Source organism: Podarcis muralis, chromosome 13, assembly GCF_964188315.1.
Source record: "Podarcis muralis chromosome 13, rPodMur119.hap1.1, whole genome shotgun sequence".
Lineage (NCBI taxonomy): Eukaryota > Metazoa > Chordata > Lepidosauria > Squamata > Lacertidae > Podarcis > Podarcis muralis.
Window position 1 is genome coordinate 26,465,590 of NC_135667.1, and position 14,053 is coordinate 26,479,642.

Here is a 14,053-nt window from a genome sequence, read left to right on the forward strand (position 1 = left end):
ACAAACCATGCATACAGCTCAATGCGCAGAGGGAGTACTCTCTGACCGATGACATGCATAAGTAGAGCCAGTTTAGAGGAGCATTCCTGCCATCTGATCGTGCCCCTGACATCCTGTGGGTTCCCCAGTATCAGCACCCATCCTCAGTGGGATCACCAGGAGTGGTGGCAGCCAAGCAGAAGTGCTATGAGCTACAAGGGAGGGAGGCTATAATCCACCCAGCTTTCTCTGCTTCCCAAGCAGACCTTTTCTTGCAGCTCTTCACTGCAAGGTAAACTGCAACCGTTGGGCCCAAACCAGACAATATGTCAACACTGGCTGACCTTCAGCACCTGCAATGAATTTGAACTGTTTTGCCTTACCTTTGTTTGAGAGACAAGCTTTCTCCATTAATAGCCTCGTTTTCCTTTAATAAAGGAAGAAACAGAAAGAAAATGTGAGTGTATAATGTTTCAAAAACGGGGTGTGGGACATCAGATCCTGAGGCCTCAATGTGGCTCCCCAGGCCTCTCACTTGACCCCAAACTACACCCCACTCCTTAGCCACCCTTGCTCTTCAGACACACCCTTCACTGCCCTCCTTCAGGTGGTTATTGCCTTGCTGGACTGTGTCATTAACTCTGATAAGGCCTCTCGCTTGCCTGGAGGACGGAGAGGGATTGTGTGCAGAAACGAGCCACTGTACAAAGGCACAAATTGAAATGTGTTGATATTTTGTCTCTGGCCCTACCTACCACTGTCATGTGGCCCCCAGAAAGTTATTTCAAAAGGAATGTGGCTTCAGGTCCCATCCCCCCCCCAATATACTTAGTTTCACCAATCCTTCTTGTGCATTGACAGTGCCATGTTGATTTCTTCAGGAATGACATCCTGCTAATGAATTTGCTGTTGTAATATAGCATTGGTTGTTGCTTTTCTCTCCCCTTTCTTGATCCGCTACCCAGGTTTTGCTCACTTGCTTTGTATTTCCTTGTTTCACATAAAATATGATTTCATGTTTTTTAAGGTCTCTAACAATTCAACTGATTTGGAAAACAAGAGGGAGAGGAGAATGTTCCATAATGGATAGATTTCTTACCATTTCTCTTCCTGCTTTGTTTATTGGGTAACCCACAGATTTCAGTGTTTTCTGTGACAAAGAAACAATTTCACAAAGTCTTCAGCATTTGTCTTATAGGATGTTTTCAGATGACCAATTTATTGAACATTCATACTCATTTGTTTTCATGGAAGTTAGAGCATGGATTTGCACTGACTTGTTTCTTCATTAATTTAGAGGAGTCCACACGACATCTTCCTCCTCCCATTGTTGTCCCATACCTTTCCCCCTTTAACTGCAGACATTTTTGCTCCATGGAAACTTCCAAAATGACTAGGTGATGCACGCTTATCATTAGGACAGGGGTGGTGGTGGTGGTTTTGCCCTGATTTTCTTTTGGCAGCTCTTACTTCCCTTTGTTTTACCTTAGTTAGTCATCATGTAAATTTCGAACAAGGGGCTGCTTCTGAAGGCTTTTGCTCTGATCTTCTGATTTACGCTAAACTAATCAAGAGTTGAAATGACTATTGCAAACAAATTATTATTTATATAAAAGGAAAATGGAAGATAGAGAAGGGGATTCAAGTCAGCTGCTTTTTAGCCATTGCCAAAGCTTGGAAAGTGAAAAGGGAGGTAAATGTCCTTCTGGGCTCTGCAACCACTAAAGAACTGTTAATTTAAAGCTTCTCTCCTCCTCCTGCCTAAAAAAAAAAAGTGAACTAATTTGTGCACAATTGGGATTGAGTTGAGCATGTGAATGGGTCCTTCTTTCATATATTAGCAAGCTGAAAAATTGCTGCAAGAAAACATGGGGACTAGAAGCAGGAGGACGGGTGTATGGCTTAGCTGGTAGTTGGAGATAAAAATTTGATGGAAACAAACTGTTAAAATGTCTCTTGCTGGTGACCCATCTTCCACTTCTACTCAAATGGCTGAGAAGCAGCTGGTCACAAGAAGTGGGAGGGAGGGAAAAGGACATGAGGCTGGAAATGGGGAAGGGTAAGGATCTGGAAAAAGGAGAAGCAGTAGTCACCCACCCATATCACCCCAGCCCTAAAACCTTTGGGATGATTGTGTAGAAATAAAATGATGTTGCAGCTATGAAAGCAACCACATTTCTCAGCCTCAGTATTTTATTAGGAGAATCTTGCAAAAATGTACACTTTAGTCAAAACAGCAGACAAAAATGTGCTTATTAGAATAAATTCACACTTAAATGCTAAAGCATTTTCATGAGGGGGTTTTTAATTAAAAATCATCATAATTTGCTGTGGAAATGTGGTGAACTAAATTTAACATTGGAAAAACTGGAAACTGAAAGAACTTAATTTGACAAAGAGTGTGAGAAAAGACCTCTTGTATCAAGTCAATCCTTCTTCCCACAGTTGTCATCCAGGTGTGTCTTGGAAGCTCACAAGCAAAGCATGAAGGCAATAGTCCTCTCCCTCACTGTTGCTCACCCATAATCTTTAAAAACTCATTGGGTGATGTCCATGGGATTAGCTCTCTGTATTTACAACCTTACAGATTGGTGGTGGGATATAATAACAAACACACAAGCATGCAGGATGAATTTGTGTGTGAGTCTAACAGCACGCTTGCCATCTCTGTGGTGGTGGCTGCTCTCTTATTATAAGAGAATAATAATTTTAAAAAAACCCTCCGATATCATTGTGTATAATCTATTCACGAGGAAATCTATTTCCTCTTGAATCTATTCACGAGGAAAGACAGCAATCAGAAAGAGCTGTACTTACATTTCTGTCCTTTGGAGATGGAGAGTTGGATGGACCACGGTGTTCACCTGGGGTTCAGTGCAAAGATTCTCCACTCGGCCTGGATAGGTGTTGTGGAACAAGGAAGATATGTGATTGCACAGAGGACCTGAGTCATTTCATGTCTCCAGTGGCAGCAGTTTCTTTACATATAAGGTAAGAAGTTTTGCAATAGTTTCTGAAGAGTGACGAGCTATGTGCGTATTCATGCATCTCTTCCATCAGCACTTATTTACAAGGGGCAGCCCCCTTTTTTTCCTGGTAACTGTCTTTTCAGGTAACTGCAGTTTCTTATTTGTCCTTTTTTATCTCTGGGAATTAGTTGGGGATTATAGAGTTTGACCTTGAAGTTATATCTTTAAGGTGTGTGTATATCAGGGTTGTATCTTGTTCTTTGTGCATTGCATGTATACATATAAACTAGCAGTCACCATTTCTCCCCAGAAGCCCATCAGAATGATGCTACTGCATGCTATTCCAGTGTTGATGTCATGTTATCCCAATGCCTGGAGGGGGGGGGGAGTATGGCAGACACAAATGGGCAACTGCCAGGAGAAAACACCACCGCTACCAACAGTAAGCTCCCCATCTTTTTAAAAAATATTACTCTCCACTCTCTTGGCTCCCTCACCCTAAAAGCGGAGATGAGCACCACACCACATAGTCGAATTTGACTGGACTTAACCGTCCAGGGGTCCTTTACATTTTGACCTTTACTCTCCCTCCAATCAATTAAAGGTACTCAGTGTTTGCAATTAGGTAGAGGACTTGTTTCAACACTTTTACAGTATATGTGTGCATTATCTAAAAGAAATAAATCATTTTTCTTTCAAACGATTGATTTTCTTTCTTTCAGATTGAAAAAGTTAACTGAAGTATTAATAAACAAAAACTCATATGGATAATGAGTTAACTATAAAACACTGTGCAACTTTATTCGAAAAGTAAATCACAGCAACTTCAATAGGACTTACTTTCTAGTAAGTATACACAGTGTTGTGAATTGGGGGGGAGGTGGGGAGGCTATATGCCTGAGTACCTTAGAATCATAGAATCATAGAGTTGGAATAGACCACAAGGGCCATCGAGTCCAACCCCCTGCCAAGCAGGAAACACCATCAGAGCACTCCTGACATATGGTCGTCAAGCCTCTGCTTAAAGACCTCCAAAGAAGGAGACTCCACCACACTCCTTGGCAGCAAATTCCACTGTCAAACAGCTCTTACTGTCAGGAAGTTCTTCCTAATGTTTAGGTGGAATCTTCTTTCTTGTAGTTTGGATCCATTGCTCCGTGTCCGCTTCTCTGGAGCAGCAGAAAACAACCTTTCTCCCTCCTCTATATGACATCCTTTTATATATTTGAACATGGCTATCATATCAGCCCTTAACCTCCTCTTCTCCAGGCTAAACATGCCCAGCTCCCTTAGCCGTTCCTCATAAGGCATCATTTCCAGGCCTTTGACCATTTTGGTTGCCCTCCTCTGGACACGTTCCAGTTTGTCAGTGTCCTTCTTGAACTGTGGTGCCCAGAACTGGACACAGTACTCCAGGTGAGGTCTGACCAGAGCAGAATACAGTGGCACTATTACTTCCCTTGATCTAGATGCTATACTCCTATTGATGGAGCCCAGAATTGCATTGGCTTTTTTAGCTGCCGCGTCACACTGTTGGCTCATGTCAAGTTTGTGGTCAACCAAGACTCCTAGATCCTTTTCACATGTACTGCTCTCAAGCCAGGTGTCACCCATCTTGTATTTGTGCCTCTCATTTTTTTTGCCCAAGTGCAATACTTTACATTTCTCCCTGTTAAAGTTCATCTTGTTTGTTTTGGCCCAGTTCTCTAATCTGTCAAGGTCGTTTTGAAGTGTGATCCTGTCCTCTGGGGTGTTAGCCACCCCCCACCCCCAGTTTGGTGTCATCTGCAAATTTGATCAGGATGCCCTTGAGTCCATCATCCAAGTCGTTGATAAAGATGTTGAATAAGACCGGGCCCAAGACAGAACCCTGTGGCACCCCACTAGTCACTCTTCTCCAGGATGAAGAGGAACCACTGATGAGCACCCTTTGGGTTCGGTCAGTCAGCCAGTTACAAATCCACTGAGTGGTAGCATAGTCAAGACCGCATTTTACCAGCTTTTTTACAATATCATGGGGCACCTTGTTGAATGCCTTGCTGAAATCAAGGTAGGCTACATACACTGCGTTCCCTTCATCTACCAGGCTTGTAATTCTGTCAAAAAACGAGATCAGGTTAGTCTGACATGACTTCTTTTTCAGAAATCCATGCTGACTATTGGTGATCACAGCATTCCTTTCTAGGTGCTCACAGACTGTTTGCTTAATGATCTGCTCCAGAATCTTCCCTGGTATTGATGTCAGACTGACTGGGCGATAAATATTTGGGTCCTCTTTTTTGTTGCTTTTTTGTTGCTTTTAACCTCTCTAGCAAGCCTGAGTTCATTCTGTGCTTTAGCTTTTCTGACTTTGTGTCTACATGTGCTGGCTATTTGTTTGAATTCCTCTTTGGTGGTTTCCCCCCTTTTCCATTTTTTGTACACATCCTTTTTTAATCTTAACTCAGTTAAAAGTTCTTTAGATAGCCACCCTGGCTTCTTTAGGCACCTTCCATGTTTCTGTCTCATTGGTATTGCCTGAAGTTGTGCTTTTACTATCTCCCTCTTAACAAACTCCCAGCCATCATGAACTCCCTTTCCTTTTAGTATTACTGTCCATGGGATCTCACCCAGCACTTCCCTAAGTTTTATGAAGTCGGCTTTCTTAAAGTCAAGAAATTGAGTCCTAGTATGCTTGGCTGCTCCTTTCCGCTGTATAGTAAACTTCAGAAGAGCATGATCACTCGCGCCTAATGATCCTTCCACTTCTACCCCACTAACCAGGTCATCAACATTGGTTAGGACCAGATCTAAAATGGCTGTTCCTCTTGTTGCTTCTCCCACTTTCTGGACAATGAAGTTGTCTGCAAGGCCAGTGAAGAATCTGTTTGACCTTATGCTCTTGGCTGAGTTTGACATCCAACAAATATCCGGGTAATTGAAGTCCCCCATTACTACTATCTCCCTTCCTTTTGCATGCTTGGCCATCTGTTCCAGGAAGGCATCATCTATGTCCTCCGTTTGGCTTGGGGATCTATAGTAAACTCCCACAATGAGGTCTCTGTTATTCTTCTCTCCCTTAATTTTGACCCAAATGCTCTCACTTTGGCTTTGAGGTTCTAAATCTTGGATCTCTTCACAGGTATACACATCCCTGACATATAACGCCACTCCTCCTCCTTTCTTGTCTGGTCTGTTTCTCTGAAATAGATTGTATCCCTCCATTATTACATTCCAATCGTGGGACTTATCCCACCAGGTTTCAGTGATGCCTATTATGTCATATTTAGTTTGCTGTACCAAGAGCTCAAGCTCATCTTGTTTATTTCCCATGCTTTGCGCATTAGTGTACAGACATTGAAGTCCATTAATCATTCCCCCGTGTCTCTTATTTAAGGATTTTTTTCCTCCCACCACTAGGTCTGTGTGCTGTTTGCTCCTTTTGGTCTATGGCATTTGGATGATCATCTTCATCAATTGATAGACTCCTACCTTCAGGAGCACTGTCTCTCTCCCCCACATTAGTCAGTTTAAAGCCCTCCTGATGAGGTTTCTGAGATTTTTGGCAAAAACATTCCTCCCAACCGCTGTGAGGTGCAGCCCATTGCTTGCCAGAAGTCCATCTTCAAGAAACTGCAGTCCGTGATCTAAGAATCCAAACCGTTCCTGTTTACACCATTTGCGAAGCCAGCTGTTCACTTCCACTATTTTCCCCTCTCTCCCTGGGCCACGTCGTTCAACTGGGAGGACAGATGAGATGACAATTTGTGCATTTAATTGCTTCAATTTCCTGCCCAGAGCCTCGTATTCTCTTTTGATCTTCTGGAGGCTATTGCTTGCAGTGTCATTGGTTCCCACATGAACCAGGGGAAGGGGTATTTGTCAGTGGGTTTTATGATTCCTTGCAGTCGTTCAGTTACATCTTGGATCTTAGCCCCGGGGAGACAGCACACCTCCCGAGACATCTTGTCAGGCCCACAGATCACTGCTTCTGTTCCCCTCGGTAGGGAATTCCCTATCACCACTACACGCCTCCTCTTAGGTTTGGTCGGGGTTCTTCCATGAGCTGTCCGTTCCAAGGTCGCCTGCACATTCCCTGAGGACTGACTTTGCTGCTCGTCTTCATATACCTGATCGACTGTAATGAGGGAGAGATCCTCAAATGGAGTCTGTTCTTCGTCTTCCATGCTAGGGGAGAGGACTTCAAAGCGATTGTGTATTTCTAAACAATCAGAGTGAACCCTGGGCCTCCTACTTCTTTGAGTCACGTTTCTCCATATATCTGGCACCTGTGTTGGTGAACTAGCCTCCTTCTCAGGGGTGTCCCCTGTCTCCTCCTTGGTGGAGACGGTGTTCTCTGTTGCTTCCAAGAAGAGCTCCAGCTCTCTAATTCTTTGGAGCGTAGCTACACGTTCCTCCAGTTGCTGGACTTCGTCTTCTAAGAGGGCAATCAACATACAATTGCTGCAGGTAAAGCTGCCTGCAACCTTTGGCAAGATGGCAAACATTGCGCAGGAACCGAAGGCGACTGCAGCTGTTCCCTCACCCTCCATCTTGAAAACGTGTCGTTGGGGGTGGCTACAGTGGTCCTCCATCTTAAAAAGCATGAAGACAGGACAAATACCCCCCCCAAAAAAAATACCTAGGTCTCCCCCAACAAACGTTTGAGACTAGCTCCCCTAAATCTAAAAGATGGCTCAAACTCCTCCCACAGCTAATCACCTGACTCAACAGAAACCCTGCCCCCTCTGACCTTTGCACAGGGAGAGCAGCTAATCAGCCACAAACACACACACAAGAAAACACTTTTGCTCCTCCTTCAGCTGCTGCCCTGCAAGCTCTGATAAGCTCCTCCCACAGCTAATCACCTGACTCAACAGAAACCCTGCCCCCTCTGACCTTTGCACAGGGAGAGCAGCTAATCAGCCACAAACACACACACAAGAAAACACTTTTGCTCCTGCTTCAGCTGCTGCCCTGCAAGCTCTGATAAGCTCCTCCCACAGCCAATCACCTGACTCAACAGAAACCCTGCCCCCTCTGACCTTTGCACAGGGAGAGCAGCTAATCAGCCACAGAGAAACACACACACAAGAAAACTCTTTTGCTCCTTCTTCAGCTGCTGCCCTGCAAGCTCTGATAAGCTCCTCCCACAGCTAATCACCTGACTCAACAGAAACCCTGCCCCCTCTGACCTTTGCACAGGGAGAGCAGCTAATCAGCCACAGAGAAACACACACACAAGAAAACTCTTTTGCTCCTTCTTCAGCTGCTGCCCTGCAAGCTCTCAAATTCCTTCAAATTCCTGGACCCAACAAAGATTCAATAGCTGATATTGGTAATGGCCCCTAAGTATGGTTTGTTAAGGTAACAAAGGAAGTGACTCTGTGCCATAGGCCAAGTGGGTATACCCTCTCCCTCGATTCTCTGGTAGCTAGAAAGACAAAACACCAGAGTTGAGGTGTGAGAGCTAGAAGCTAGAAATTAGAAGCAGCCTGGGCAGCTGAGAGATGGAGTCATGTCTGATTTCTGCTGGAATCCAAAGCTGTGGCTATGGGAAAAGCAAGAACTTCTTGGGGTGCTAATGCTGGGAGCCCCTCTATCATAGGCTCAGGTTATATATATGTATGTATATATCATATCCTATATCATATACCATATCATATACCATATATCATAAAAACACCAGTCTTCACTGTTCCTTGTTACAAAAGGAAGCACTGATCCTGGGTAAGTTCCTGCAACCCCTGGAATCTCGTACCGCTCAGAGATAGGGGTAGTGTGCAACAATAGGATTGTAACACGGTTGCTGTAATCAGATGGCTATTTTCCCGTCTATACTGTATTGAGGACACATTGATGGGTGCATCTAACTGAACAACAGCGGATAAAGGTAAGTTGGTTTCCTTATCCGAAAGCATGGCAAGGGAAAGTGGGATGAAATATCTACTATCAACTGTGCAGGGGAAGGATTCCAGGAGAGGGGATGTCAAATGAAGACCACCTCAGGGCCTGTTCCACCTGCCCCCACCCCTGTTCTACCCTAGATTCTGTATCAGCTGTGCTGTTAGAAGGCTTCCATGGGAGAATGAAAGGTCTGGTAGGAGGGGGTAGTATCTGGAAAAAGCCCTAGCTTTCTCATATTCCATTTCTGTAGGAAGGATCCTGATAACTTTTAAATGTGTTAATATTGTTTGCTGCTTGGTTTGCTTTAAAAATGCAGTTTTAGGTTCCCTTGTTCACTGGCTTGGAAGTATCTGTATCCTGAACAGCAGGTCATATATTAAATTGCAACAAAGTAATAATGGATAATATAATAATATATTTGCAAGTGGGTCAAGCAAAGTGAATGGGAAGCAAGCAATCTGCAATTATGTCATAGGCAAGTGTTGTATGGCTCTTGATGGGGGGAAATGGAATTGGAGGGGAGTGAATATGAAAGCGAATATTGTTTATTGTGAAAAAAATTCTACCTGGCATTTTATCTATAATAATCAGGAGGCAATATCTGGTACATCAGGCAAAGAAGCAAAAACATACAAGTTCAGTATTAACCATCACATTTTTATAGACACACAATCTGAGCACTTTCCATCCTTCCCACTGAAAACTTTGCCACGAAAGGTACAGTATTAGAAGGGCTTAGGATTTAGTGCCTGGGGGCAAGAAGCCATGAAAGAGTGGTGCTTTCCTGCTACAATCTTGACTTCAAGAGTGAGTGTATGTATGTATGTATGCATGCATGTATGTATGTATGTATGTATGTATGTATGTAAATGCAGGATTGCAGCTCCTTTACTTCTGGTGAAATACGGTAGTTCACATGTTGGTTACTTCATATGTAGTATCCTGCACTAACCACAACTGTGTTGTACTTGACGGTGTATAGGATGTGGTTTATTGCATTACTGTCAGTGGTGCCACAGCCTGGCCACTTCCACATTGTCGAAACAATCAACAATAACATCCGTACACTTCTCTTACTTTTGGAAATGATGGAGGCACAGGCAAATAAACTACTAATCTGTGTACCACAGGACATGAGAAGAACAATGGGGCTGTTTCTGTCTGAACAATGGGGCTGTTTCTGTCACTTCTTATTAATTAGCATTCAAAATGGTAGATTATCTGTTGTCTGTTGTGCGTTTGATTTTGTTCTACATGTGTAGCTCACACCCATGTGAAATATGTTGCTACTGACAGTTTAAAATGCTTGTGCTTATTCCCAAAGGATGCAACAAAAATCCTTACCAAAAGAAATCTAGGGAAGAGGAATTCTCTCTAATACAGCACAACCCAGATGCAGTCTACTGCACTTAGATTCTTCAAATTCTTCTCATAGGTACAAGTTTGCTGAAGACTTTTCTAAAAATGTCTTTAAACTCTCTGTTCCTCAGGCTGTAGATGAAGGGATTGAACATGGGAGTCAGGATAGTGTAGAAAACAGAGAAGACTTTGTACAGATCCTTCAGTGTGTCAGTCTTTGGTAATATGTACACTATGATAATGGTACCATAGAAAATGGTAACCACAATAAGATGAGAGGAGCAGGTAGAAAATGCTTTCTTCTTGCCACTGTTTGAAGGGATTTTCAAAATGGTGCTGATGATGCAAACATAGGAAGCGAAGGTCAGCATCATTGGTGGCATGGTGCATGCCGATCCCAAGACTGACATCAGCATTTCTGCCTGTCGGGTTTCGCTACCGGAGAGCATTAACAATGGCTCATAATCACAAAACTAATAGTCAATTACATTGGGGCCACAGAAATTCAACTGAGATGCATGGAATGCTGTAAATGCAGCAAGCACAGCTCTAAGTATCCAAGGAGCAAAGGATAGGAGAATGCATAACCTACTCTTCATGATGGTTACATAATGCAGTGGTTTACATATTGCTACATACCTGTCATAAGACATCACTGATAAGAGAAAACACTCAGCACAAGCACAGGAACCAAAGAAAAAGGACTGCAGAAAACACCCGCTAAAAGAAATCCCATGATAGCCACTAATCAAGCTAGCCAAAAGCCTAGGGAGGATTGTTGAGGTGTAGCATGTCTCTAAAACAGACAAGTTCCCCAGGAAAAAGTACATGGGCTTGTGAAGATGGTGATTGGCTAGGACAGCTGCAGCTATAAGGAGGTTTCCAGCAACTGTCACGAGGTAGATAGCTACAAATTCAACAAAGAGGAGAGTCTGCCATTCAGGAAGAGAACTTGAAGTCCTGGAGGATAAATTCTGTCACTGCAGTTTGATTATACTTTTGTCTTTTTGCCATGAGTTATTCTATCTAGAGTCAATATATTTTCTAAAACAGAAATCACAAATGTAAACATGATGTGAGTGCCATCTGCTAATCCACATATTTAATACTATATACAGTGGTAAAAATGTAAAGGTAAAGGTACCCCTGCCCGTACGGGCCAGTCTTGACAGACTCTAGGGTTGTGCGCTCATCTCACTCTAGAGGCCGGGAGCCAGCGCTGTCCGCAGACACTTCCAGGCCACGTGGCCAGCGTGACGAAGCTACTCTGGCGAGCCAGAGCCGCACACGGAAACGCCGTTTACCTTCCCGCTAGTAAGCGTTCCCTATTTATCTACTTGCACCCAGGGGTGCTTTCAAACTGCTAGGTTGGCAGGCGCTGGGACCGAGCAGCAGGAGCGCACCCCGCCGCAGGGATTCGAACCGCTGACCATGCGATCGGCAAGTCCTAGGCGCTGAGGTTTTACCCACAGCGCCACTCGTGTCCCTATATACAGTGGTACCTCAGGTTAAAAACTTAATTCGTTTTGGAGGTCCGTTCTTAACTTGAAACTGTTTTTAACCTGAGGTACCACTTTTGCTAATGGGCTTCCTGCTGCCGCCGCGCCGCCGGAGCACGATTTCTGTTCTCATCCTGAAGCAAAGTTCTTAACCCAAGGTACTATTTCTGGGTTAGCAGAGTCTGTAACCTGAAGCGTCTGTAACCTGAGCGTATGTAACCCGAGGTACCACTGTATATATATCTACCCACAGTGTTTAGATAAATCACATTGTGTAACAATTCTCTCTGATGAAGTTATGAGAGCTGAACTGAGCCATTATTATAAATATTTTGCTTCTCTATGTTGGGTCAAAATAATGATAATAATATAAGATACCAGATAGACCGATAAAAATGGTCGTGTTGTTGAACATAATCAAAATGTATGTGAGCAGAAGTGGGGAACATAAACAGAAATTGGCAACATCACTCTGAACACATTTCCTGCTGTTGCAGTTCATTTATTTCTAGCTTTTATGCCTGATGACGTCAGAAGGTCAACACTCTATATAATCTTCATTCGATTTTAGTGAAAAGGCAACTTAGCAATGCCCTCTATATTATTTCTTTATTTGCTCTTGTTATACCAGTGAAATTGGCTTAATTCCTACAACCTTAACACACACAAAGAAACACACACACACAGGGGGTGTGGAGAGACAGATTTATCTGTCACTGTTTCCTATTATTAGGGCTGTTGTGCCATATGAAGAAGTTTACAAAATGAGGACAGACCACAAATTAGTCAATGGTTGCTAATTTTTTTTTAAAAAAAAGAAAGTGTCTATGAGGAAATGCATATGGAGACAGAGACAGAGATTTGTCAAATATGAACATACCTGGTAGCATTTGCTTATGTAAATACATGCATGTAAGGCAGTGGAGATAAACCATTTTTCGTAAGAGCTCTGCATCAAATCCGAAGTGCACACTACAAATATAGTTCCTAGTGCTTGGCAGAAAGTTTTGACCTTCGGAGCTGCAACATAAGATTTGTACAATTCTGATATGTTTACAAACTCTGACTCCTGAAAAATGAAATGAAAGTTTGACAGATTAAACTTCTTGGTATCATCTCTGACCGTTGGTATCTTTCCAAGACTTTACCTCCCATTGCTTCCACGAATCAGTGGGAGTTCATTCAGGTATGCTGTGTAGGGATTTTAGACCAAGTGGCATATTACACAGTAGAAATGTGCTATAATATGTAAACAACAAAGTAAGGCTTAGATAAACATCAGGAAATATCAGCTGCTGCCACAAGTTTTATGAGACTAGTTCAAGCACAAAACCAAATAAAAAAGGAGAGAAAATGCTTATGTATTACAGAACACAGCCTTGAACACCTAAAAAAAGAATACATCATGGGAATACTAATATCACATTGCTTCAGACTACTGAGCAGTCCAGTCCAGTCTAATTGTCAGTAGCTCTTGAGCTCCTCAGGTGGGTTGGGGGTGGGGACTGTCTCTGCTCTGTCACTTGAAAATTTTCACCTGTAGACTGAATCTTGGAAAATCTACAATCCCGAGTTATATCCAATGATACAGGGGTGCCAACTTGAATAAAATATTTGGGGGGGGGGGCAGGTAAGCCCTGCCTAGCATAATCAATCACATGATGCAGTGCATGCACACCATTTGAATAGCAACACCCATCAACACTGGGGGGCCCAGCCCTCTTAAATATTCTCTTGGGGGGCAAAGACCCCCTTTGTACCTATGAGTTGGCTCTCATGTGATGATACTTCTACTCAGAGTTGACACATTGAAAATAATAGCTATGACTATGTTTAAGCAATTTAGGTACTTAATTAAAATGGGTATACTCTGAGTAAAACTAAGTTGAACACAACCATTTGTCCCTTGCCTTATAATGAACGAGTACCCATATTTTGCAATGTTTAACCAGTACCATAAAGGAGCTCCTAACCCCTGTGCTATAAAATAGCAGAATATTTGCAGCAGCTACTGAGAGAGGTCAACACTCCATCAAATAGTAGAATTGGAAGGGACCCTGAATGTCATCTAGTCCAACCCCCTGCAATGCAGGAATCTCAACAAAAGCATCCATGATACATGGTCATCTAATCTTTGCTTAAAAACCTCCAATGAAGGAGAGTCTACCACCTTCCGAGGAATCCGCTCCACTATCAAACAGCTTTTGTAATATCCCTAGAAATCACCCTCTCTTTCAACCTCTCACACACAAACCTTTGTACCTTCAAAGATGTGCTCCCCATCGGTGCTTTGACCTCTTCTTTCAAAGTATCAGGACAGCTGGATATAGATCCTTTGGTACTTTTCCATTTCTTTCCTCA

The 14,053-nt window shown here is 43.1% G+C and overlaps 1 long non-coding RNA gene and 1 pseudogene across 1 annotated transcript; both read right to left on the reverse strand.

Annotated features, from left to right (window-relative positions):
- Positions 1–236: 236 nt before the first annotated feature.
- On the reverse strand, positions 237–3,201 carry LOC144325038 (uncharacterized). The gene is made up of 3 exons (XR_013390320.1): positions 2,797–3,201; positions 1,079–1,129; positions 237–406 (listed from the first exon to the last, which is right to left on the reverse strand). It is a non-coding gene; the product is annotated as an uncharacterized LOC144325038 (long non-coding RNA).
- A 7,051-nt stretch (positions 3,202–10,252) lies between these two features.
- On the reverse strand, positions 10,253–11,213 carry LOC114582350 (olfactory receptor 6B1-like; annotated as a pseudogene).
- Positions 11,214–14,053: the final 2,840 nt, after the last annotated feature.